The sequence below is a fragment of the Pyrus communis genome, chromosome 13 (assembly GCF_963583255.1).
Source record: "Pyrus communis chromosome 13, drPyrComm1.1, whole genome shotgun sequence".
NCBI lineage: Eukaryota > Viridiplantae > Streptophyta > Magnoliopsida > Rosales > Rosaceae > Pyrus > Pyrus communis.
Window position 1 is genome coordinate 18,676,657 of NC_084815.1, and position 26,797 is coordinate 18,703,453.

At 35.7% G+C, this 26,797-nt stretch overlaps 1 pseudogene; it reads left to right on the top strand.

Annotated features, from left to right (window-relative positions):
- The window catches only part of LOC137712300 (subtilisin-like protease SBT3.6), a 30,834-nt pseudogene extending 4,465 nt beyond the window's left edge, over window positions 1-26,369 (top strand).
- Window positions 26,370-26,797: the final 428 nt, after the last annotated feature.

Genomic DNA, 26,797 nt, shown 5'->3' on the forward strand with positions numbered 1-26,797 from the left:
AATTCTTTGTCCTTAATCCTAATTTTCTAATCAAAATTTGCACCATAATTATTGTTTTACTTTTCTCATGGAACACCTAATTATTACTGATATTAATATGAACAAATGTGCAGCCCCGTGCACCAAGCTACTGCCATTGCAGAGTCATTGCAAAGTACATAAACTAACAATTTGAACCACGCTAATCACCCACTTGCCTCAGACCACTTAGCCACTAATGATTTATGAAATTCAACCCAAATCAAAAACACCCAAATTTTCACAGTTTTCAAACTCAAAACAACAAATCGATAAAACCCAATAATAATTTAACGATCTGGAAAACAAAAACGAAGAAATAAATCGTCGGATTCGAAATTTGCCAGATCAGGAGTAGATGATGATGAGCACGAGATGAGGGTGAGCAGTATGAGGATGACGGAGCAGGAAGAGGAGCGAGCAGACGAGGATGAGTGACGAAGGGCTTAGTAGTCCCGGCGTATTTGGGGATCCTCGCTAAGAACTCCTAGCAAAGGAGATAGCCGGAGCAAGTGAAGGATACTCTCATTAAACTTAAGTCCCTTTGCCTACCAAACATGGGACTACACTAATAATTAGTGTAGTCTAGTACAATGAAACTTTTAGTGAGTCTAAACAAACACCTCATTCGATTAAGCTGAATATAGCTTTTTGATAGTCGCAGCCAAATATAGCTGCGCTTGGTGTGAGTATAATATAGTTTTTTGATGGTCGCAGCTAGATATAGTTGCGCCTGGTGTGAGTATATTAGCAGCTGGTTCTTAGGACATCTTTAACTGACCCGATCAAAGGATTATAGGGTTAAAAATTACACGAAATAACACGAAAACTATCTTCAACCAAAGGCTAGGCTGTAACATCCCACATCGCCCAAGGAAGTGGATCATGTAAGCCTTATATGAATATTCCCATCTTTACCTAGCACGAGGCATTTTGGGAGCTCATGGCTTCGGGTTCCATCGGAACTCCGAAGTTAAGCGAGATCGCGCAAAAGCATTCCCAGGATGGGTGACCCACTGGGAAGTTCTCGTGTGAGTTCCCAAAAACAAAACCGTGAGGGCATGGCGAGGCCCAAAGCGGACAATATCTTGATATGGTGGAGTACTCGAGCCGGAGATGTGGTGGGGGCCCAGGCCGAGATGTGACATTGGCCAAAGGGCTCGTGAGCTCCACTAGGCCACAAATGTGAAATCCGACCAACCGACTGGCCTAATAATTCAAATCCAACGGCTAACGCCAGGTGACCATTGGATTTGAAATTTTGTTTTATTTTGGGACAAAGTTGTTTAAAAAATAAAAATAAAAAGTTCTAATTTTTTTTCTTATAACAACCTAAGCCATTAAACAACATTAAATAACATTAAACTTAAACAATATTAAATAACACAATCTCCACCCTAGTACTACTTAGGGAAGTTATTCAAACTTAAACAACATTAAAAAAAAAAAACATTTAACAACATAAAACTTAAAAGCCTACTCCATGGTTCTTTTGGCCCAAAGATGTGCAACAAGATCCTGTTGTAGTTACTTGTTTAAGGCATGCAAACGTATTATCCTATGGCGCCTCATATACTCATTTAAAGAGATATTACATGTTCTTGGATCCAAAGGTAAATTAGTGAGTGTCCAAATCATAAAGCGCAGAGCCTTTTTGACCAAGAGGGTAACCAACAAATATGCAACGTTTTGCACGGGTATCAAATTTGTGAGTGGGCTAGACAATAGTGGCATAACAAAGACAACCCAAAACTCTCAAGTGACCAAGGGATGGTGGTCGATTGTATAGAAGTTCAAAAGGAGATTTGTTAGATAGTAATGGTGATGGTAGGCGGTTAATGAGATAGACAGCGGTTAAGACACAATCACCCCAGAAGAAGAGAGGTAAGTGGGACTGGAAGCGGAGGGCACGGACAACAGTAAGGATGTGCCGATATTTTCATTCGACAACCCCGTTTTGTTGTGGAGTATAAACACATGTGCGTTGATATTCAATGCCATTAGTGTGGAAAAAAGATTTCATGGATAAAAATTCTTACCCATTATCAACCCTAATTGCTTTAATTTTGACATTAAATTGAGTGTGGACAAAGGATATGAAGAAGGTTTGCAAAAGTTGTTAAGTGTTAGATTTAAAATCATTGACAATGGTAAGAAAATATCTAGCCCCCGAATGTGTGGGAATTTTATGTGGACCCTAAATATCACAATGTAACAAATCAAATGGTGTATGAGTTGAAATTGAACTTAAGGGAAAATGAAGTCTTGTTTGTTTGGCCATGGGACAAACCCCATAATTAGTATCCAAAGAAATGTTATGTGAAGATAATAAAGGAGAGACTAACTTAAGACGAAATGGAGAAGGATGTCCGAGACGCATGTGCCATAGGTTGGAGGGATGGGAGACTTGGCAAGAAACGGGTGTCTCTGCACTGGAGACAAGTAATAAAGACCACTATGTTGTTTACCTAAGCCAATCAACTTCCCTGTTGTCAAGTCTACAAGACACAAAAAGTGGGAAACAGTATGACACAACAATTTAGAGAATCATTGATTTGCTAGCATACATGAGATTTAAAGAAAGACGAGACACATAAAACATTATCCAAAGTAATGTCAGAATTAAATAATATAGTGTTGTTGGAAGTTATTAGGGCTATAGAACCAGTGGGTAAATTGGCTATGGGTGTAGATGATGAATTAGTTTTAATGAAAAATGTACAATCAGAAGTGATGTGGTATGTAGCTCCACTATCCAAAATCCAAGGCTTGGTGAATGCAGAATTTACTAAAAGAGCATAAACAGGAGGCAGACTTGCAACATTTGCATAAATATTGTTGTTATCAGAATCACAACTAGAATTTATCACGGACAGAGCATGAACCAGTTGTAATAGTTGTTCATTAGAGAGTCCATGTAATGGATTGGATGAAGAAGAGGATGGGGCCCAATTGGAAACATGGGCTATTGGTGTGTCGGCATTGGCATTGGCAGCATGATGAGGAATATGATTGTCATGATGGAGGTCAACAGCATGTATGTCGGTTGCATAGGCTAAAGTAAAATTTTTTGTTGGTATTTGATCTTTTCCTGTCATGTCGGTTGTGTTTGCTAGAAAAAATTTGGCTAGTGTTTGTAGCGGAAGTGGGATAAGCGTCTGTCTAGAGTCACCAGGATCGATACTCTGATGCCATGTAAAGAAAATAGAGTGTGTAATTGTTTTGAATGAATTTCTTCCAATTGAATAATTAAATATGTACAAGGTATTATATACAAATATCACAATCAAGCACATAGCCACTATTACGGCATGCATGCCGTGATCCACAATTTGTGGCATTTGACTTGTGCTAGAAAAGGTAAATTATAATACTATATTAACTATGATAATATTTTCTTAATGTTTGACGTAATCAGGAAAATATTATCATAAACACAATAATATTATAATAACTACAATCATTATTTCCTAATAAAACTTCTAGTCTAACTACGGACCAAGGAACAGTCTCAAGTAAATAGAATCTATTAGGCACCGGCCTCCCAATAGGGTGCTAGATAACTTGCTCTAAGGAACTCAGCAAAATAGCAGGGTGACGGCTAGTTTTGGTACATTGGGAGATATCATTATTGCCAGACTAAACCATCGGATTGCTAATCCACCGTACGAGTCTGTGAACTCACTATTATATGCAATAATTTTTAGCAAATTTATTCACGATCGCACAAAGAAGCCTTGATTAGCGATTTTCTGCTCAAGTTCACCGATTGAATTATCAGACACAATGATAATATGAAATTTTTCTCACTATCTAATGCTTGTTGAACCTGATGCTCTTTGCTATTCAAATTCCTCGTTCACATATCAAACACCACCGTAGTTGATGCAGTTTAAATTATGGGGACCAAAACAGAAATGAAATAACACCCAAAACCTTAATTTGGACTATTTATGGGAAAATACTTGATGCTGTTCTGTTTATACTCAATGACACCACATGCATGTATAAAAGTTTCAGCAACGCCGTGAAATATGAGAGCCTTCGTGTAAATGTGATTTAATCTGGCTTATTTTTTAGACAAATTGTAATTTATATTTAATTGAGTATGTAATTGATCTTGTAATTATCATACAAGATCTCATGTCAATTAGTTTTATTAGTCCAGCCTTTTAGGATTAGATTGGTTGGTCAAAGATGAAGATTAATTGAGGAAGGACTTTCTAGTCCAAGAAAAGTGTGTAAAGTCACCTATTTAAGAGGTCCTTCACACTCAAAGGATGATATCTTTTGCAACGCAAAATATCCATATTGCATTTGAGTGAGCAAAGGAAGCTATTCTGCACTTCGTTCAAATCCAGCTGTGTGCAACCCTGCTTTGTGCATCAGACATTCAAGATTGAGAGGACAAGGCTCGCTAGGTTGTGTACATGGGTCTCGTATGAATCTTGTAAATAAAATTGACATTCAATCATTTAGTTTGATTTCTTGGTTTTACTTTACATTTTCACTTCGTCAACCCATTGATAAATTTTTCAGTGATGACAACCTTGACCTAGTTACTGAAGAAGTTGGGAAGGGTTCTACCAATGCTGGACTCTTTTATCTTCAAATTCTCACACGCCCTTTCACGTGTAATGAATTTGCAAGTCAAATATGTGGACAACATGAATTAGGTGACATGGAGCACGTGTGGCCGTTAGGCTTCACACGTGGGCCAACCTGCTCTGATACTATAAAAAAATTGGGTTCCACCATAAAACCAATTGGTAATATAGGGAGTAGCTCAACATCTTATAAGCCCTTGCAAAGTTTCTTCTTTAACCAATGTGAAACTCTTTTACCTTCACATTCTTATAGTTACATCACCGATAGAATGGTGTTTCTGATACTTTTGGAAATCGATTCAATTCATGCTTCTTTTTGCAATAGAAAATCCGGAGCCCCATTGTTTCTATTAATTTCTTCCTCGGTTGATAAGGGCAACGGCATCAAGTGAGCTATAGTGGGGTCATTGAGTGTCGTGGACCTCAATAACTCAATGTAATCCGTCTTGTTAAGTTGTATTAAACCCTAGAGCAAGTTTAATAAAAGGAATGTTTTGTAGGTGACTTTAGCATTTTTTGACCAGCATACTCCACTCCAAGCTCATCTAATCTCAGTAGTTCTCCCCCTTCTAGTACAACTCTTTACTCCTATATTTTCTTCTTTTTCTCCTCAATCTCTCTTCTTCTCAAACTTAAATTAAGTCTTAATTAAACACAATACTGAACTAAATTTTTATGATTTATCTTAGCTTGAACTCAATCTTTGTTTGAATCTTATAAGAACTAAGAAAAAAAATACAACTTGCTACATTTTGTTAATGTTTATATCAATCACTCTCCACGTTTGACAAAAGATTTCCTTTGTTTTTCTTAAATGTATTAACTTTAAGTTTTTTTTTTTTCATATGTCTCTTTGTGTAATATTATGACATATCTAAGATATGAAAACACATCATCAACAATATAAATAAAAGTATGATCAATTTTTAAGAGTTTATATTCTAGAAGCAAAATTGGTCGCACGAGATCTTTTTCCTAAAAGCATTTTGTAAGTTCATTAATTAAACTATCAAATATCTCTTGTATTTCATTTTATTCTACTTTTTCTTCGCGCCACACGGCACAACCCTGATATGATCTTTATGATGAGATCATGAGATGACCTGTATTTATGTAATTAACATTCACAAAAACAAGTGTCACTTGTACGGTTGATATTTTTGCAGCCACGAGGACAAAACTCTGTCGCATCTACTGCTTCAACGTGAAGCTCTTTTTCTTTACTCCCACAATCTACAACGCATGTGCATTCACCATGTACACATTTGCCACCCAGACCGCAGTCTTCGTTCCACACAGAAAATGGGATCCTCCATAAACCTTCAACAGTGGTGAACCTACAAAATGCAACAGGTTAATATACATACTATTCCATTGGCCTGCACCTCCATGAACGGTTTATGCTTCAAATCATCAATCACAAATTATTTATAAAAAATAAAAAAATTAAATTAAAAAAAATTAGACAAACCTAAAACTAATAAGACATCCAATTATATTGAAGGAAAAAAAACGAACATAGTGTTTCTTGAAAACACTAAAATAACTATAATTTCATCCAATGATAATATATACGGCTTCTCACTTGAGTGATTTTCTTTGTACATATAATCTTTTAGAGAAGACTTAAAAAAGAAATATTTTGAAATTTTGAAATACGAAGCAAAGTGAGCCCTATGAGAGTGTAGAGAGAGAGAGATAGTAAGCCCTATGAGAGTGTGTAGAGAGAGATAGAGAGAGAGTAACAACTTGTAGTGACAAAGAGGAGCAGTAAAAGTATCAATTTGATAGTCGTCGTACTAGGTTATGTGATCAATCAAAAGCTACAAGAGAGGATTTAGCTTGTTGTATGTAAGTTTGAATTTGTGAAAATCAAACCTGACATAGAATTTAGCTATAGAACGGAAGTTGGTAAAACGGGATTTTGTAGATTTGTTTGAAAGGTTTTTCCTATTTAGAAGATATTTTCTTTCTATGATAAGATTTTTTATTTTCTACATTGACATTTTTGCTATATATTTTGAGAGGGGTCTATACTGAATTACTTAAGAAAATCTCACTATTCTTAAAGTTTTAGAAAGTTAGGAAACTATGAAATACTTTTGAACCTAATTTCAATTATGGGAGCTCTATCGATATAGACACCCTATTTATTGAAAAGGAAAATAGATTCATTTCAACGAATATAAAAAAAAATAATGAAAATATGATTTTAGCCCTTCAAACTCAATTTTCTTCATATAAAACCCTACATAACTTTTTTACTTAAAGAAAACTCAATTGACTAGGATCCATATAAGCAAATTCATTAACTTCATATTAATTCACACATTTTACATTTTTCACATTTCTAAAATACCCCTATTACATACTTGATGTAGACAATTAATTGTAAGGAAATAGTAAATGATTTTGCAACAAGAAAAAAAAAAAGACATTAAGGTTAAAAATTTATTGCATATTAATTTTTTAGAAAGGTTTTGAATTTTCATAAAACTATTCGATTTAGTTTTTTCACCCTACTCTTGAATACTTTTGAATTTATCCCTTTTTATTAATATATTAGAATATTGTATTTCATTATTTACATGCACATTAATTTACCTACAACAATTATACCATGGGTGTAATATAATATCTCTTTTTTACAATGATGCAAAATAATATTTATACCAACAACAAAACGTGTGTAACATATGTACTAATTACATGGAAAATAATTTACCTATATTAAGAAGGAATGTAGTTCGATGCATAGTATTAAAAATATTATGTTACACCCATGTTTATATAACAATAAAACGTGCCTAACATATTTAACAATACATGGAAAATAATTTACCTACAAGTTAGAGAAATGTTATTTGGTTGGGTGTAGCATAAATTTTTTTAATAATTGGAAAATTTAAATATAACTAGGTGTCGTGTAATTTTTTTTATATAATTAGAACAAATTAATTTACCTACCCTACTCTCTGAAATGTTCATTTCCAATGATGCAAAATGTTCATTACCTAACTACAAATTAATTTCCAATAATTTACCTACAACAATTATACCATGGGTGTAATGTAATATCTTTCTTTACAATGATACAAAATATTGGATGTACCAACAACAAAACTTGCCTAACATTAGTACTTGTAATGGAAAATAATTTACCTATAACAAGAGAAATGCAGTTTGATGTATAAAATCAACAATATTATGTTCCACTCATGTTTATACAACAACAAAACGTGTCTAACATATATAACAATACATAGAAAATAATTTACCTACAAGTTAGAGGAATGTTATTTGATTCAAAATATATAATATAGGTGCAGTATTTTTTAAAACATAATTGGAACAAACTAATTTACTTGCCAATTAATATGGATAAAATTGCTACAAAATATATCACAAAAAAAAAAAAAAAAAAAAAACCACTTTTCTAGTTTAACACAGATACGGTTAATGCAAACACTTTTTTCATTTTATTTCACTTTTCTACTACTTTTAATTTGGCATAAATTTAGGAATTTGAAAAAGGGACCATAAAGTATGAGTGGTATGAGTGTAAATAAATTGCATTAATAGGTCAATAGTGTTCCTATATGTTTGCAAAATTTAAATTTGGGCTTAAACTGGATCTTTAAATATATATGGGTTTTTATCAAGAAATAATGAATTGTAAATGCTAAAATCTAAAGCACCCAAAAAAATATTATTGTAATAAATAAAAATCTCGACATAGAATGAAATTATCTTCTAAATAAGAAAAACCTAATTTTCAAATTAATACATAATCTCGTGAACAATTTTCTTCGAGGAATAAAATTCTTTCTAAATTTGCTAAATTCTGTCCCAATATATTGATACCCACAAACCCCACCTTTCACATCACAAGCTAAAATCATCCCTCATAGGTTTTGACTGATTACATAACCTAAAATGTCAACGATCAGGATGACCTTTTAGCTGCTCCTCTTTGTCATTACATGTTGTTACTCTCTCCCTCTCTCTCTCTCTCTCTCTCTCTCTCAATAATATGTGCGCGCGCGCTAGCTAACTTGTTTTTTTATTTTTATGTTTGCTACAAATGTAGAAGGGGCTAATGAAACTGTACTGGCTTATCACATTTTGTAGGTTCATCAATTTTGAAGGTGTCTGGAGAATTCTTTATTCCATGTTTGTCGGACCAAGAGTGCAATTCGCATGTTTCAGTGCCGAACTGCAAATGCGTAAAAGAGCAATGCATGTGCCCTCATTTTGATCATAAAGAAAAAGAGTTTCATAATGAAGTAGTAGATGCGACAAATTGTGCTTATAATCGCGGCTGTGCCTAGTGAAAAAAAAAAAAAAAGAATATGTTTTTGGAAGTGTAAATGGAGAAATTCATTTCTCCATGATCTTAATTGTAATAAAAAGTAATTTGCTTGCCAAGTGGAAAAAAATTGAATAAAATGTAATAAATTCGCACATTCTTCTTGCAGAATAATTTATTTTTACTTTATTGAAAATTTAGCTCGTAATTTTGGTGAATTTGTACTTGGCTACATTTCACAGTTGAATTTTTACTATAGTTCACGAATTGTTGCAAGTTACAACAAATTAACCAAACTGATTGCATTTTTGCTCACTACTCTTAACTGGTGGTGATATTCACCACTATATAAATTACTATTAACTGAGTATGATTTAATCTATCAATTACACAAATCTCAAAATTTAACGGTAGTAGTGGGGTGGTGAGCACTACTACAACTTAAAAGTAGTGGTAAAAAATTGGGAGTTTTGATGAAAAGAGCTTGAGGTTAACTTTAATTTAACCAAAAAATCACCCTATATTATTATTTAGGGTGAAGTGTTGATTTAATCTCTGAACTATCACCTTAGTGAAAATTGGTTCCCTAAATTATTTCTCCGGTATAATAATTCTCTAAATTTATTAAAAATTGCTAATTTCATCCCTATTTTTATATTCAAATTTAATTTATCCAATTTTTTGTCAACTTAAGTCACTTTACACACTTTAAAGTGTAAACGTTATTTTCTCGCCTATAAGCCCTTAACATTTCATATAGGTTGTGAATCTAACGTCTAATTTACCCTCTAATGTTAACTTATACTATTTCTTATGAAAAACTACCAATTTACCCTCCAAATTGACTCCATACACTATTTCTTTATAAATAAAAAATTACTAATCTACCCTCCAATGTATATCACATGCAAGTAACGTGACTTAAATTGACGAAAAATTGAATATAGTATCTTTGAATATAATATTAGAGATAAAATTGGCGGATTTTTATAATTCAAGGATTGATTTTTCTATAAAAAAAAAAATAGTTTAGAGACCTAATTTTCACTGAGTTGATAATTCAGGAACTAAATTGACAGTTCACCTTATTGAAAAGTTAGCTCGTAATTTTGGTGAATTTCTACTTAGCTACTCTTAGCGAAAACATCTTAATCAATGGTAATACAACTTTCCAAAACCACAAAAGCATATTAAATAACAATTTACAAGTTCTCACATAGCTACCTAATTACAACACAATTTACACAAGGCATGTTTTATTAACACCCTATATATTATTGAATACAACTCACATACTTAATACACCTCATATTTGTTTTTTTAATTATTTTTTTTTAATATACCCATATATTTTCTTATAATACCCTCACATCCCACACTCTCAATAGACCCCATACTTGCTAGATATACTCCACACTCTTTATATCTTAAATGTTTTTTTGGGACTGACACACCCTAATCCGGAATGTCCACAGGGACTCCGAATCGAGCTATGTTGGCCGACACCGAAGGGATGACGAAGCCATAAGGTGTAGTGATGTGGAAAATGTGAATAAATTTAAACTTAAAGTGCCTAAATGTAAGAGTGCGCATGTGAGTAGGAATGAACCATTTCACACGTGATGTCAGAACATAAGTAAAGTACTGTAAAGTAGGATAAGAATCATACCATCGAAGGTAACTACCTATACCAAGATTTCCTAAGAATCCTCGTTGACACAAAAGCTCAGCCCTAAATCCTAGAAGGACGAAAAACAAGGGTGAGTGGGCCTAAAAATAAAGTTTTATGAAAACCTTTTTGAAAACATTATAACCCCTTGCCGTAAAACAAGTATAGTTTCCAAAATATACATATTACGTATAGTATGAAAATACTTACCGTAGCCTGCAATATCTCAAGAATTAGATACGTCACAATATTATGTATATAAACACCTAACATCCGGTAATCACATAATCTCGTATAAACAAACATATCATATCAAGTGCTCATCAGCATATGCTGATACACAAGTTCATGCGGAGATATTTTGGCATGAACATGACTGGGTGTAATAATGATTTACGCTTTAGTTCTACAATCACGTGAAGGTTGGCGCTATGCGCATCACATACGAGTCCTAATTGCTTATAGCAATCTAGGATAGGATTGACACCTACAATGGATCCAAAGTGAGCATACGATGTGATGTGAACATACACGTGAAAGACTGGCCCTGGCTTGGGCGAGTACTAACACCAGTGCAGCACACGATAAGCAAATAACGCAAATATGATCATGCAATGGTAAATCGATAATTCGATAATTCAATAATCCTCGTCGATGAAATATTATTCATAACTATAAATACCACTAAAGCATTCATGCTAATACCCATACATGTGCATCCCGTAGAACGTAGAATAATTGCATGAACTCTATCAATACGGTAATTTTATATAAGTTACCCTAATCTAGGTGTAACATAGAAAATTCTTTATCAAATATATAAATGGAAACTAACAAATATATATATATATATATATATATATTATATAAAAGAAAAAACCCACTCACAGATACTGACGAGGACATAGCCGTTCGAACTAGGAAAGCCGAAGTCTCCGATAGTAATTGCACATAAGCATAATATTGGGATCCGTTAGTAAAACTTGATTAAAACATTTGAATTTGGGAAAACGGAGTGTGGATTTGGAATTAGAGCATTGAAATACGCTACGAGGGGACCCAGGCAAAATTTGTAAAAGTCGACGAAAAAGTCAACAGTCAACCTAAAAAGTTAACCGAGATGTCCCGATGGTTAACTACGTTAAAAGTTTATAATCTCACTAAATGGATGCCAAAAAGGGACTTGGGACGTTGAAATTAGCCTAAGAGGGTTTCCGAGAAAATTTTGAAAAAGTAAACAAAAATCAACTGACTGTCAACAGTTAACGGAATATTCCCCTGGAATATTCCCTCTAAATCCCTAAATCAGTCTGGGTCGGCTGGTTCGGATCCAAGCTTGGATCCGGGTTTGGTCTTGGGCCTCTTTTTTTTTTTTTTTTTTTGAAATCGGGCCAGGTCAACTTGGGACGGGTCACCGGAATCTAGGTAGCGAACAGAGCTTTGTTCGAGCTCAAAATTCAATTATTTTTCACACTCTTCCTACCAATATGAAGATAAACAAGTGTAGTTTGGATTATACCCTTTCGTGGGCCAGTCGTGGCCGAAGTTGGTAGGAGAAATCCTGCAAAATCTTGAGCTCCTCACCGGAAACTGGGGAGTATTTCCCCCGAGTTGATTTCTGTGTAAAAGCTACCCAAAACTTATGAGTAAGCTTGAGATCAAGCTAGAACCAAAAACTAAGACAAAATGGAGGAGTGCGAGTCCTTACCGAGGTCTAGAAATGAAGGGGATCACCAGATCCTCGTCATTATTTTTGTGCGATGAGCACCAAGAGAGAGAGAGAGAGAGAGAGAGAATGTGTCCAAGTTTGAGACAAGGAGGAAAAAGGAAAGTGCACGGCTAGATTGTGGTCGTTGGTGGCAGTGGAGCTCACCGAATGAGTGATGGTGATGGCGGGCGGTCTCTGTGTTTACAAAGAAAGAGTTTGAAATGAGAAATGAGAGAGGTGAGGGTTGAGAAGAGAGAGACAGTCGATAAAGATGAGATCCGGAGAGTGAGGAGGAGAGAAACACAAGGACAAAGGAGATAGAAGACCCATGTAGGTGGGTTTCACTGTGCAGAAGAATCATACAATGAAAAATATGAAAATAATAAATGGGTAGTTTATCTCGAATAATGAACTTACCAAAATGCCTTTGGACTTCGTAAGTCCATAAAATCTCCGTTGTAGCTTCAAATTCAATTCCACTTGTGCCCACGTGTTCATATCATCGAGTACTACACAAATACGCTAAAAGAATAAGTCATGCATCTCTCTGAACGATGGTCAACAGAAGTCAAAATCCTTACCTCTAAGGACATTTTCGTCAATTCACTCATTTGAAATTAATCAAATTGTAAAGTTAGGGACAAGTTGTCACAATCTACCCACCTTAAAAAAATTTCATCCTTGAAATTTGAAAAATTGCTAAACATAAAATAGTGAAAATATATAAAGACGAAATCAAGCTAAATCGGTTGCATAAAAGATAATGATGTTTTGTTGCGATTGGATTGCAATGATTCCTCTTTCAGCCTCCAAACTCAAACTTTCCTTTTACGTATAGTATGAAAATACTTACCGTATAGTTTCCAAAATATACATACTACGTATAGTATGAAAATACTTACTGCATAGTTTCCAAAACAAGTATAGTTTCCAAAATATACATACTACGTGTAGTATGAAAATACTTACTGCATAGTTTCCAAAACAAGTATAGTTTCCAAAATATACACACTACGTATAGTATAAAAATACTTACCATAGTCTGCAATATCTCAAGAATTCGATACGTCACAATATTACGTATATAAACACCTAACATCCGGTAATCATATAATCTCTTATAAACAAACATATCATATCAAGTGCTCATCAGCATATGTTGACACTTGAATTCATGCAGAGATATTCTGACATGAACAAGACTGGGTGTAATAATGATTTACGCTCTAGTACTACAATCACGTGAAGACTGGCATTATGTGCATCACATACAAGTCCTAATTGCCTATAGCAATCTAGGACAAGACCGGCACCTACAATGAATCCAAAGTGAGCGTACGGTACAATGTGAACATACACGTGAAAAACTAGCCCTGACCCGGGTGAGTACTAATACCAGTGCAACACATGATGAGCAGATAACGCAAATATGATCATGCAATGGTAAATCAATAATTCAATAATTCAATAACCCTCGTCAATGAAATACTATTCATAATCGTACATACCATTACAGCATCCATACTAATACACATACATGTGCATCCTGTAGGACGTAGAATAATTGCATGAACTCCGTCAATACGGTAATTTTATATACGTTACCCTAATCTAGGTGTAACGTAGAAAATTCTTTATCAAATATATAAATGGAAACTAGTGCGCGCACACACACACACACGCACTATATATAAAAGAAAAGACCCACTCACAGATACTGGTGAGGACATAGCCGTTTGAACTAGGAAAGCCGAAGTCTCCAATACTAATTGCACCTAAGCATAATATTGGGACCCGTTAGTAAAACTTGATTAAAACGTTTGAATTTGAGAAAACGGAGTGTGATTTGTAAAAATTCAACGAAAAAGTCAACCGAGACACCCCGGTGGTCAACTACATTATAACTTTATAATTTCAGTAAATGGATGGCAAAAACGAACTCGGGACCTCGAAGTTAGCCTATGAGGGTTTCCAAGAAAATATCGAAAAAGTCAACTGACTATCAACAGTTAACTTTAACAGATTATTCCCCGGGTTTGGGTTTGAGCTTTTTTTTTTTTTTTTTTTTTTTTTAAATCGGACCGACTTAACCCAGTTATGGGTAGCCAGATTGGGTTGGAATCTAGGCAGCAAACCAGAGCTCCGTTCAAGCTCAAAATCAACCATTTTTCACACTTTTCCTACCAAAATGAAGATAAACGAGCGTAGTTTAGGATTATACCTTTCCCTAAGTCAGCCGTGGTCGGAGTTGGCCGGAGAAATCCTGCAAAATCTCGAGTTCCTTGCCGAAAACTGGGGAGTATTTCCCCGAGTTGATTTCTGTGTAAAAGCTACCCAAAACTTACGAGTAAGCTCGAGATCGAGCTAGAAATCGAAAACTAAGAGAAAATGGAGGAGTGCGAGTCCTTACCAAGGTCGAGAAGTGAAGGGGATCATCGGATCCTCGTTGGGTTTTTTGTGCAGTGAGCACCAAGAGAGAGAGAGATAATGTGTCCAAGTTTGAGATAAGGAGGAAAAGGGAAAGTGCACGGTGAGGTGGTGGTCATTGGTGGCGGTGAAGCTTGCCGAATAAGTGGTGGTGAAGGTGGGCATTCTCTGTGTTTACAAAGAGAGTTTGAAATGAGAAATAAGAGAGACAATCGACAGAGTAGAGATTCGGAGAGTGAGAACATGGGAACAAATGGGATAGGAGACCCACGTGGGTGGTTTCCACCATGCAGAAATACCATACAATTAAAAATATTAAAATAATAAATCGGTAGTTTATCTCGAATAATGAATTTACCAAAATACCCTTGAATCGTAAGTCCATAAAATCTATGTTGTGGCTCCAAATTCAATTTCGTTTGTGCCCACGCGTTCGTATCATTGAGTACACCACAAATACACTAAAATAATAAGTCATGCGTCTCTCTAAACGATGCTCAACGGAAGTCAAAATCCTTGCCTCTAAAGGCATTTTCGTCAATTCACTCATTTGAAATTAATAAAATCGTAAAGTTAGGGACGAGTTGTCACAGGGACCACCCATTTTCTACCAAGAACCAGCCACAAGTCTTCTTCTTTTTCCCACACCACACCAAATGTTGATTAAAGAAGCAAGCCACATCTTACGATTATTCTATATGATTCATAAACCTGATTTATATAAAAAAAAACTTTTTAACCTAGTACAAAAATGTTTACACTCAAAGCATTCCTCCTAGTACAAAAATTTAGGTTGATTCTTCTGAAATTTCAGAGACCCAATGTGACAACCCGTTTCAAATTTTACGTTTTTATTTTATTTTAAAAGCGTGAATTTACAAAAATGCCATAGAGGCAAAGATTTTGACTTATGTTGACCATCGTCTAGAGGAACGTATGACTTATTCTTTTAACATATTCTCGTAGTACTCGTTGGTGTGAACGCATAGGCGAAAGCCGTTTGCGAGTCCAGATTATAACGGTATAGTTATGGACATTTGAAAATGGTTGTTTAAAGTTTAGTTATAAATTATTTGAATTCCCACCTTGTGGGAATAGTGGACCAATTAAATTAAAGGGACAAGGAACCAATTAGAGGAGAGAAGGAAAGCCTTCAGCCAATTAGAAAGAAAGAAGAAGAAGAAAAAATAAATAAAAAAAGAAAGCTCCCAGCTTTCCCGTGCATTTTTCCCCTCGCGACCACCCATTTTCCAAGGCCTATTCCAGCCAACTCCGATGGATTTTTTCGACGCCACCACCACCATCTTGAAGCTCTCATTCCCCTCTACAAAACCCACCCAAGAACCACCTTGATTAACCACAGTATGTGGCGGTTTGAGGCCACGAAAGTTGGCGGTTCTCACGGTGCTCCGAGCACCCTTTTTTATTTTCCGGCAAATTGGCAAAGTGAAGGTTGATGCCACCACTTGGGCTTTGTAGCCCATCATCCCAGGAGCAAAACTCAACCAACCTTGACCCTGTTGGACCACCGTAGACGACGAATCGATGTCGGGAAGTTTTAGGCACCCGCCGGCTTTGTGGGCAAAATTGACCATCTTCCGTCCACTTTTGGACTTCGTGGCAGGTATGAAAGTTGCTCCACTCACTGAGATCTTCATTTATGTGAAGTTTTGAGAATTTTTGGAAATAGGTTGATTTTCCAGCGAGTCGGGGCGGCCGACCACCACTCGCGGCGGCGCGTGGCCAGTGGGTCACCAATGCTATTTTTAGGCTATGTCGAATGTCTTGAATTCAGTTTTTTCATTTGAATGACGTAGGTTGATCGTTGGAACCTAAATTCGTTACGATACGTTACTTGATAAAAATTTAAATCGACGATCTAACCGTGGGATCGTCACCAAACTTGGATACATTATAATACGTAATATTTAAAGATCATAGGAATTTATGGATCGGGAATCCAACGTACGGATCTTCCCGAATTGGATTTGTAAGTTAGTAAAATAAATGTTAACCGCCACTTGGTTTTGTGCAATTGGTGGAGATCCGGCCGTTGGATCATAATGAAATTTTAATATGTTATTCTAGAAATATATTGTGGATCGTAAGGAGTTGCGGATTGGAAATCTGATATGCAAATCTTTCGTGTCGAGTTATACAGGGTTGTAGACTTGTGGTCAATGGGTCTCAAACTATTTTAGAATGCCCTTAAGGTTGTGTTTTATGTGAATTACGTATTCTACTGACAAGAGTTCTAAGATGTGATTCGATAATTGGTCACAGGCACCAATCAATCAGGACACCTCGATGCGTGCGCTAGAGAATCATAGTGTGGACTCCAGGTGAGTGGACCTTTTCCTTTTATCGTACATATTATTGATAGTTTCATGGACACTTTTAAATTGATTAGGTATATTACCTTCATATAATTATTGTGAATGCTTGAAGTACTAATATGAACTACGAATGGCTTGATCCCTGTTTAGGGTACGTAGGCAGTCTAATGAGACGTTAGATGCAGCCATAATATATTTGAGACAAAAGCTTTATTTGGGAAATTGAGTAATGCGAAGGAAATTGGTAAAGGCAAGTTTTAGTTTTGTGAATTAGTTAATTAAATTAGTGTTAATTGGGTTGTCATGGATAATTATCCTTGAAAATAAGTAGTTCGGGAGTAGGGTGTTATTGGTTGTACATTTCACACCGTATTGTATAGAATTGAAAATGCTACGACATGGTTGAGTATTAGATTGCATCATGGTATATCTATATGTATATTACTTACACGTAATTATTGGGAATGCTTTCAAGTGCAAAGGTGAATGCAGGACACCCAGGTAAGTTCAGGTGAGTTTATGGTATTAGTTGAATCGATGGAGTTATAGCATGACTACATTTATGTGTTAGGCAACTCTGATATTGTCGTATTGGTTGCCATGAGTTGTACATGTTATATTGAGATGCATTAAGAGCTCATAAACCTGCATCCCGGTGTTAGTGCTCCCGCCCGTGGCCAGGGCACAATCCTTCACGTGATGTTCACCTCCCGCACCTTACGCTTACCTTGGACTCAAGGTAGGTGCACATGCCTGTCGTACAGACCACTATAGGTGGTTTCGACTCTTAGGTGACCCACGATTATTCGCCCAGTCTTCACGTGATCGTAGCACTTGAGCATACTTATTTACACCCAGTCCTATCGTACAGACCACTAGAGGTGGTTCCGACTCTTGTGCAAGGATGCTTGATGAGATATGGATAAGTCGTACAGGTCACTACAGATGACTCCTGACTTATATGCTTACATTGATTGATGAGATATGAGTACAGTCGTACAGGTCACGTTAGGTGATTACAGCTAATGTATCATTTTATATTGATTAAGTTCATTTGGCCTACTTGTTAATGCATTGTAGAGTCTATGGACACGGCATACCCATGGTTTTGGCCTTTTTTTTTTTTTTTTGTAGCATGGGTGGATATATAGATATATATATATATATATATATATATATATATATATATATATGTGTGTGTGTGTGTGTGTGTGTGTGTGTGTGTGTGTGTAGTACTGTCCTATAGAAAACGATAAGGGAATTACAGTGAGGGGATATTACTGTTAGAAAGGTAATAGTTTTGGGAAGCTTGGTTTTACTGCTTACTCACACTTTCTGTTTTGTACCCCCTTCAGGTTTTAACTGCTGAGTTCGTATCGACGAGGATATATGGCTAATCTTAGTATTGGTGGCTACTTTTAAGGGTATGATTCTTACCAACACTACTATACTTTACTTATGCTCTAGCATCGCGTGTGAAATGGGTTTGCTCCCACTCGTAGCGTACTCTGGTTTTTAGAAACTTTTAGGTTCAAATTTATTCACATTTTTTACACTATCATACTTTATGGTTTTGTCACCTTCCAGGTATCGGCCAACACAGCTCGATTTGGGGTCCTAGTGGACATTCCGGGTCGGGGTGTGTCACCCAGTCATCGGAGACAATTCCATTTGTTGGTGGACGACTGCAGGTCGTCCTGACAATGGGCAATGGCCTTCTGGTTGCTCGACTTCAAGTCGAGGAAGATTGCTGCTTCCAACCATGACATCAGCACAAATTAGGGTTAACCCTTTTTCTTTCCTTTTTCACACATATCACAATTTTAGCAAAATCTATAATTTGTAAAGCAAAAGGTTGGATTCATGCATTATGGTGAAGGTTCATGCAATCAAGCTAAAAAAAAAAAAATATATATATATATATATATATATATCGACATTAAGATCGTAGGATTGCGATAATGAATATTGTGAATGGATTTGTACGATCTGCATTACAATTACCTTTGTACTGAGTAAGGATGACCTATGAGATGGTTTAAGTTCCTTTTCTAGATTTTGGGTTTCCATCTTCAAAGCGTGTATCTCTTTCAACATAATAAATTAATTAATTAATAATCAATAAAATATATGAATTCAATAAAATAAAAGGTTTAATCATAATAACAATAATTGAAATGTAATACTCTTCTGATTGAAATGAACAATTTCTCTTTACTGCAGGGCCATGAGCATGCTGATGACATGTTATGACCTATTTTATCTAAGAGTAAGAGAGGATGTGTTATGGACAACATGGAGAAGGGTTTGAGGAGTTATGTATATTATTCCGTAGACCTTATGCCCTTATTTATAGTAAACCAAGGAGGATTTCTTGCCTTACAAGTAAAACAATTTCAAAAGAAAATGATCTTCTAGTATCTAAATACAATTTATTAATGATTTACACAATCATACATGTGCAGTATCTAAATACAATTTATTAATGATTTACACAATCATACATGTGCTGGAAAAGACCTTATGCCTTTATATTCCACAATTATAATGATTTACACAATTATACAATCTTAAAGTGAAGGGACCTGGTGTGCAAAAGCTTAGAGACCCTGTGCAATGCCCCCTATTACTCGCCCAAAGTGCGCACTGGTCTAGCTAATAAGACTTGAAAAAACTAATAGTGCCAAGTATTTTCCTATAAACAATGTCAAATTTTTAGTGTCGTTTGTTTTGGTGTTTTCGAAATATGATGACATGATTAGGAACTTCTTCAGTGTTGTTACTGGTGACGATGGTGAGATGGTGACAGTGGTGGTGATGGCGAGATGGCAGGTGATGGTGGTCATAATTGTGATGATGGTGAAGAATATGGTAATTGTGGCCATGGTGGTGATGATGGCGAGACTGTGGAGGTGAAGGTGGTCATAGTGACATGGGTGATGATGGTGGGCATATACATGACTTCATTTTTTGCCATAACTTTTATGTTTCCTTGAAACTTTAATTTTGTTTTATAATTTATCTTGTATTTTCTATTATTTTGAATTATATTATTTATTAACATATGAAACATCAACTTGATGTTTCGAACTTAGCTAAACATTGTTTTTTTCTTTTTCTTTTTCTTTTTTTTTTCGGTTCATTTTCACAAAACAATATGTCAAGCACATTTTTCACCAATTTTTATATCTGCAAAATATTAACGAACAAACTCTAATTGTCCTAAATGATTAGATTTGTAACGACAAAGAATTAAGGTACACATATGGCCTTTCCTTTCCTTTATCAATTGACTGAAGAGTGAAGACTCAAAAGTACCTGGTAAAGGAACAAGAACGCTGAGTTCAGTGTTTTGGGGTGTTTTCTGCCCAAAATGATCAAACCAATTATGCACGCAGGTTTTGACCTATTGGTTTAAAAATGAGTAAATAATTCGTTAAGTACCTTGTAACGTTTCTAAATCATCTGCTTGATCCCATCGTTATATATATATATATATATATATATTTTTTTTTTTTTTAAAACAGTACTAATTGAACTTGTTTATTCTTAAATTTTCAGGCTCATCCACCTCCATCCTCTCTTTCTCGATGTTTAAAACAGTGCTAATGTGATAATGGAGGAATGGTTCCAGTTTCCCAGACTTTCCAAGACATGAAGTCACATTCTGCAGTTACTAGCGCACACTAAGACTAAACATAAAGCAAAAAGATTAGTTTGGAACTTTGGAAGATTATTGACCTAGGAAATGAATAAGTTTATACTGCAAACAAATTAAAAGGATCGAGATCTAAGAACTTTCCCTTTAATGTAATCTGAGAAGATAGTGTAATAGTAAGAAACAACTAAGGTAATTTGAAAGCATCTTTATTCTCTGATTAATTGGATTAGCATATAAACATCCTACTACACAGCTCCTTTACTTATCATCCGATGAGGAGAATACATTGAAATTTCCTAACCTCTACGTAGTAAGAAATCCAGCGGCGTCATTCCTCTGTATAGTACGGAATTCGTGTTCTAACTGATAGGGCACTTGTTACCACATGTTCCCCTTCTATCCAAGTAAGACTGCCGAAGTAATATCCGGCGTTCACTCGATGGGTAGTGGAAACTTCAACTGTGAACGTGATTGTTTTAATGGCAGAATTGAAGACCAAAGTGTCAGGTCTTACAGCTACATTAATGCCAAGTGGAGGGTCTATGTGAGCTTTATACACTGAGTTGACTGGACCGCCTTTTGTGACGCTTCTGGTGAGGTTTATATTCTCTCTCAAATTTCGAATGGTGATGGAAGGCAGGTTCACATCAAGAACTGAAGGCCTGGTACTAGAACACGCTGTGACTTGTCCTACAAGTTGAGAGATACCTGAGGAGTTGTAGTCAACAGCACAAAGGTATTTTATGTAGTCCTCTTTTCCCATGTCGTATACCAAACCTGTATACGCTGCTCCTTTAGGGTTCACAATTCCACCTCCGTAATCAAACGGATCAGCCCACTTTTGAGAAGATCCCTCTGCAAAGATCGGTAGACCAGATGGATTGTTTCTCCATGCTGCATCAAGGAGGTCAGGTCATTCCCATTTCATTTGATGGTCAGAGACGAATTGAAAGCTAAGCAGTGGTAATTCTAAGGATTCCCCGGGGGTCAAACTTTTGTGTTTTTGTACTGTAAAAATATATATAAATGAAAAATATTAAATCAAAATAAATAGATGTAAATATGTATTATTTATTAAATATGGATTGTATATATTGTATATTAAAATGTTATTTGTACCAGTAACCGGTTTATGGATGAGTGTTCTTGGAGTAGAGAAATTTTTAGTTGTAACGTGAACACAAGTAGTACACCACGTGTTTTAATAAGAGTAGTGGTAAATTTTATTTTGAGTGGTGGTAAATTTTATTTTTTAAGTTATTAACATTTTGGTACACATATCTCATCATTTGTATAATGACACGTAATATATCATCCCCTGTACCGGTCACACTGAAAAATCTCTCCTTGGAGTATTAGGTCTGGCCTGAGCCTATGTGCCTATCACCAACCAAGATGCATTCCTCTCTGGACCGATCATTTCATGGCCGTTAGATGATATCCTACGGCTAGTAATCAATTTCTTTTAATAGTTTTAAGATAAAAAAGTATCTCTCTTTCCTCTCTCTATTTTTTCCATCAAAAAGCTTAGAACCCAATTTCCCATCAAAACGTCTGCGTTTCTCCCTTCTCTTTCAACATTGCAGTGATGAGCACGCCGTCTCCACGACTTCCCTTTTAGGGGCTGCTCCTCAAGCCTTTGAGTTCCGATCTTCGCAAGATGGGTCAAGCGAAGATCGATCCAAACTATATTTCTCCTCTTCCTCCCTCCCTTGGTTTCATGGTTTCACATCAAACATGAAATCTGACAAATTTTTTCTTCCTGCAATCAATTATGTGGCTGTTCGGAAAATTTAATTCATGAGTTATAAGGGTGAAGAAAAGAAGTAGGGATTAAGGATGAAGGACGGGGATAAAGATCGGGTTTTGGGGTGTTTAATGAGTTGGCTTGATTGATTTTCTGCTTGTGCAGGAGGCGAGGGGAAGGTGACACTGAGAAGCAAAATAGGACAGAGAGAGAAAGATGTCACGCAAGCAACGTCGATTTCCTAGTAATGGTGAAGAGAAGTAGGTGAGGATTGAGAGAAGGTGAAGAAGACGATGAAAAGGAAAGGAAAAAAAATCAAATTAATCTTGACCATTCCTCTTTTATTGAACGTTGGTGATTGAAGGATCCCCAGGGATCCCTTGAGAAGGCATCCGGAGAGGATCTGATCCCATAATTAACATTCACAAAAACAAGTGCCATAGTTGGTGATTAATTAAGCTTGTCTACATGCACACATTTGCCATCCGGACTCTTGTCTGATAGGATTTTTACCATCAGCAAAAGTACATGCATACATTTGCCATCCGGACTCTAGTCTGATAGGATTTTTACCATCAGCAAAAGTAGGGATAAAAACACTTAAAAATACTTGCAAGAATACAATAAAAACACTTAAAAATATTTGCAAAAATACAATAAAAATACTTAAAAATATTTGCAAGAATACAAGATTGTTGTAGTATAGCAGCTCAAACAAAGTCGTTAATGAATAATTTGTATTTAACACCAACTCTTAATTAATTATTTAAAACAAAATTTAGAAAGTATTGATTTTATTATTTAAAATAATAAAAATGAATTTAAAATAAAGATAATTAAATAAATAAACTAGAGAACAATTTAAAGAAAATCAATGCATATTTTGAAGGTTAGGTTTTCCTAATATATTATACTTATAACCTCCAACATAGAATGTATATCTAACATGCAACCTGTCCGAACGTTCGGATCAAATATGAACTTGAAGGACTCATTAAGTTTTATGAAAATCCTTTGAAAAACCATGCAACCCTTAAGACGTGGTGTTCATCCTAAGTGAAATTACTATTAACCACAAGAAGCCAACGTTAATTTCAGGGAACCTTCCAGCCAAAATTGCATCAAATTACTTTTCTAAAGATCCTAATTGTGGCCAAGCATTAAGAAAATTAGATAGTTTAAAATGGTGATCAATAATTCAAAACATGCATGCATAATATCATAAGTAAATTAAAAATAGACTACATATTCTTACTAAGGCTCAAGGCTTCACCCTAGCAAACTAAACTAGTTATGAACAATCATAAAACAAAATATTATTGAGAATAAGGATGAAAAACACCTAGAAAATAAATTTGAAAAACTCTCTAAAGTGTGCTTGCGTTCTCCTCCTTCTTCTTCCTTTTTTTTTTCACCCTAATGGCTAAATATCTTTATTTATACTACCACAAAATAAAACCCTAAAAGGTTTTCTAAAAAACTAGGAAATAAAATAACAAAAGGATAACTAGGAATTACATTCCTATTCTAACTAGGAAATTTGCCCAGCCACAAATCAGCCACGTTTTTAGACTTCTAGGGCTTCAAAACAGGCCCAAAACAACTTGAATTAAAACTCGAGATGTCCCGAACATAATTGTAGAAGGCCTCAAAACCAAAAGGCATCATCTTGGACGCCAAAATGCCCAAATAAGCCCAAAACGTTACTTTGACAGCACTGCACGCTGCTATTTTATTTCATCGCCATAAATAAACCACTTGGTAGAAAATTATGAAACTTTGACATGAACAAGTTGAGAGATACATGAACGTCCTCCAATTTGAATCACTCCAAAATTCATTCATTTCATCATGTTTTGCTCGAGAGGATGTCGAATGTTCTACTTTGAAAATACATATCAAAGTATCAAAGTTCACACAAAATAACCAATAAATTAATACTAAGATAAGGGTAAAATATATAGTGAAATATTGACTCATCAAATACCCCCAAACTTCGTTTTTTGTTTGTACTCAAGCAAAACAAATTAAAAACTAACAAACTAGAAACTTAAACAAAATTAACTGAAACAATTTTCACCTTTAAGTCATAAGCCATAGAAAACGTTAAAAATCAAAACATCTTTCCAAAAGTTCCAACTAATCATTTTAGAATCATTATTCTCTTTGTAAAAAAAATGTGACAATGTTGTTCTTTGTGGTACACAGATCTATTGTAGAACTGAGCCCTTCTAAGACACTGATAGGAAAGCCTGTATCGAGTCAAGTTGCTCACTTCTCTGCTAGAGGACCTAATTCCATCTCTCCTGCAATTTTGAAGGTAGAATTTGGTACCACATTAGTCCTGTTAAGCAATGCACCTTTAGATTAAACTTGTTGGATAGTGGCCAAATTAGGCTAGGAAACAAAACAATATTGATGAGGGAACATCATAATGAGGATTATGTTTCCTTGTTTTGTGGCTTTTTTGTTCCTTATTTTGTGGCTTAATTTGCTCCTTGTTTTGTGGCTTTTTCAAAGCCATAATTATTTGGCTTTCGGGTGGAAGAAAGGAGGAGAAGAAAAGGGGTTGTTTTTTTATTTAAATGCCTTGCCAAAGGAGAAGGAACAAATGAAGAGAAAAGCATCCAAAGAGATGGTGAGAGCATTTGGCTCTACCATGGGTACGGGTGAGAGAAATCAAGAGAGCTAGAGTGAAAGATCTCTTGTGAAAGAACTCTTGGGGTAGAGTGAGGCTCTTGGGAAAATTCTGTGAGTGGGTGTACAAGGGATATGGGATTGGGTTATGTCGATTTAACTCATGTGTAACTTGTACTGTTTTTCTCATAGTGAAGAGCAATATCTCTCCGAGGACGTAGGCAGGTTTTTGCCGAACCTCGTAAATTTCTCTATGTCTTTATTTCTTGTATTTTAAACTATTCAACTGTGGGTTTGTATGTTGGTGAAGATAATCAGCCAAGGCACAATAAAACTGAATATAGCTCTTTGTTGGTCACAGCCAGATATAGCCGCGCCTGGTGTAGGTATATTAGCCACCAGTTCTTATGATCCCGCAATGGATGGAGGATTTGCCTTGCTATCGGGGACATCAATGGCAACTCCCCACATTGCAGGCCTTGTGGCACTTCTAAAATCGTTGCAGCCTGATTGGTCCCCTGCTGCAATGAAATCAGCACTAGTCACAACAGGTTGATCTACAACCATAATAGTTAGTGTCCACTAGTCAGTGTTGATAATGTAACGAAATTGGATGGTTTCGAGATTAGATCGGCACATTAATAATAGCAAAACTTTTTTCTTTTCTTTTGCAGCATGGAAGACTGATCCATTTGGAGAGCCAATCTTTGCTGAAGGGGCAGCGCATAAACTTGCAGATCTATTTGATTATGGAGGAGGATTAGTGAACCCGAACAAGGCAGCAAACCCTGGCCTTATATACATTATGGACACCAATGACTACATAAACTACCTTTGTGCGTTTGGCTACAATACCTCAGCTATTTCTCTACTTGTTAAACAAGCCACATCATGTCCTGTTCCAAAGCCTTCAATTCTTGATGTGAACCTGCCTTCAATTACCATTCCAAATCTAAGTAAGAAATCCTTTAACACCCACTCGAAGTGTAACAAACGTTGGTCCTGGCAAGTCAACGTACAAAGCCTAAATTGACCCTCCACCAGGCACCAATGTACTCGTCAGGCCAGAGACATTGGTCTTCAACTCTACAGTTAAGACAATTTCCTTTTCAGTTGCGGTTTCCACCACCTACCGAGTGAATACAACATACTTTTTCGGAAGCCTGACATGGACTGATGGGGTGCATGCTGTGACAAGTCCCACATCTGTTAGAACACAAATCATACGATCCTATACTGATGACAATTGAGCAGATCATATACTCATCCAGTAAATTGTATTAATACAGACACATGATCGAATAGTGAGTACGTATAATAACGGGAATATTTCCGAAGATTAGGTCTGCTTCCCCTCTCCTTTGTGAGCATAGTTTGTTGATTGTACAATACACGGTTGTAAATAATATGAGGGGGAGTATGAATGCTTGATGAACAACTATAGACTCCATTGTCTTTCAAAGTGGAATTGAAATTCTCATGAAAGTGGAGAGCAAAGGAATTTGATTCTCTTTTTTTGTGTGGGTGCAATGGGGAACAGAGAACCAGGTTCCCTAGTGGGGAGATTAAGGGGCTAAAACCTGCTTTAGGAATCTCACCAAATTTTCTTAGCATTAACTGTTAATGATGAACATGCTCAATTTGTCAGAAAAATGTCAATTGTAACTGCAACTTTTCT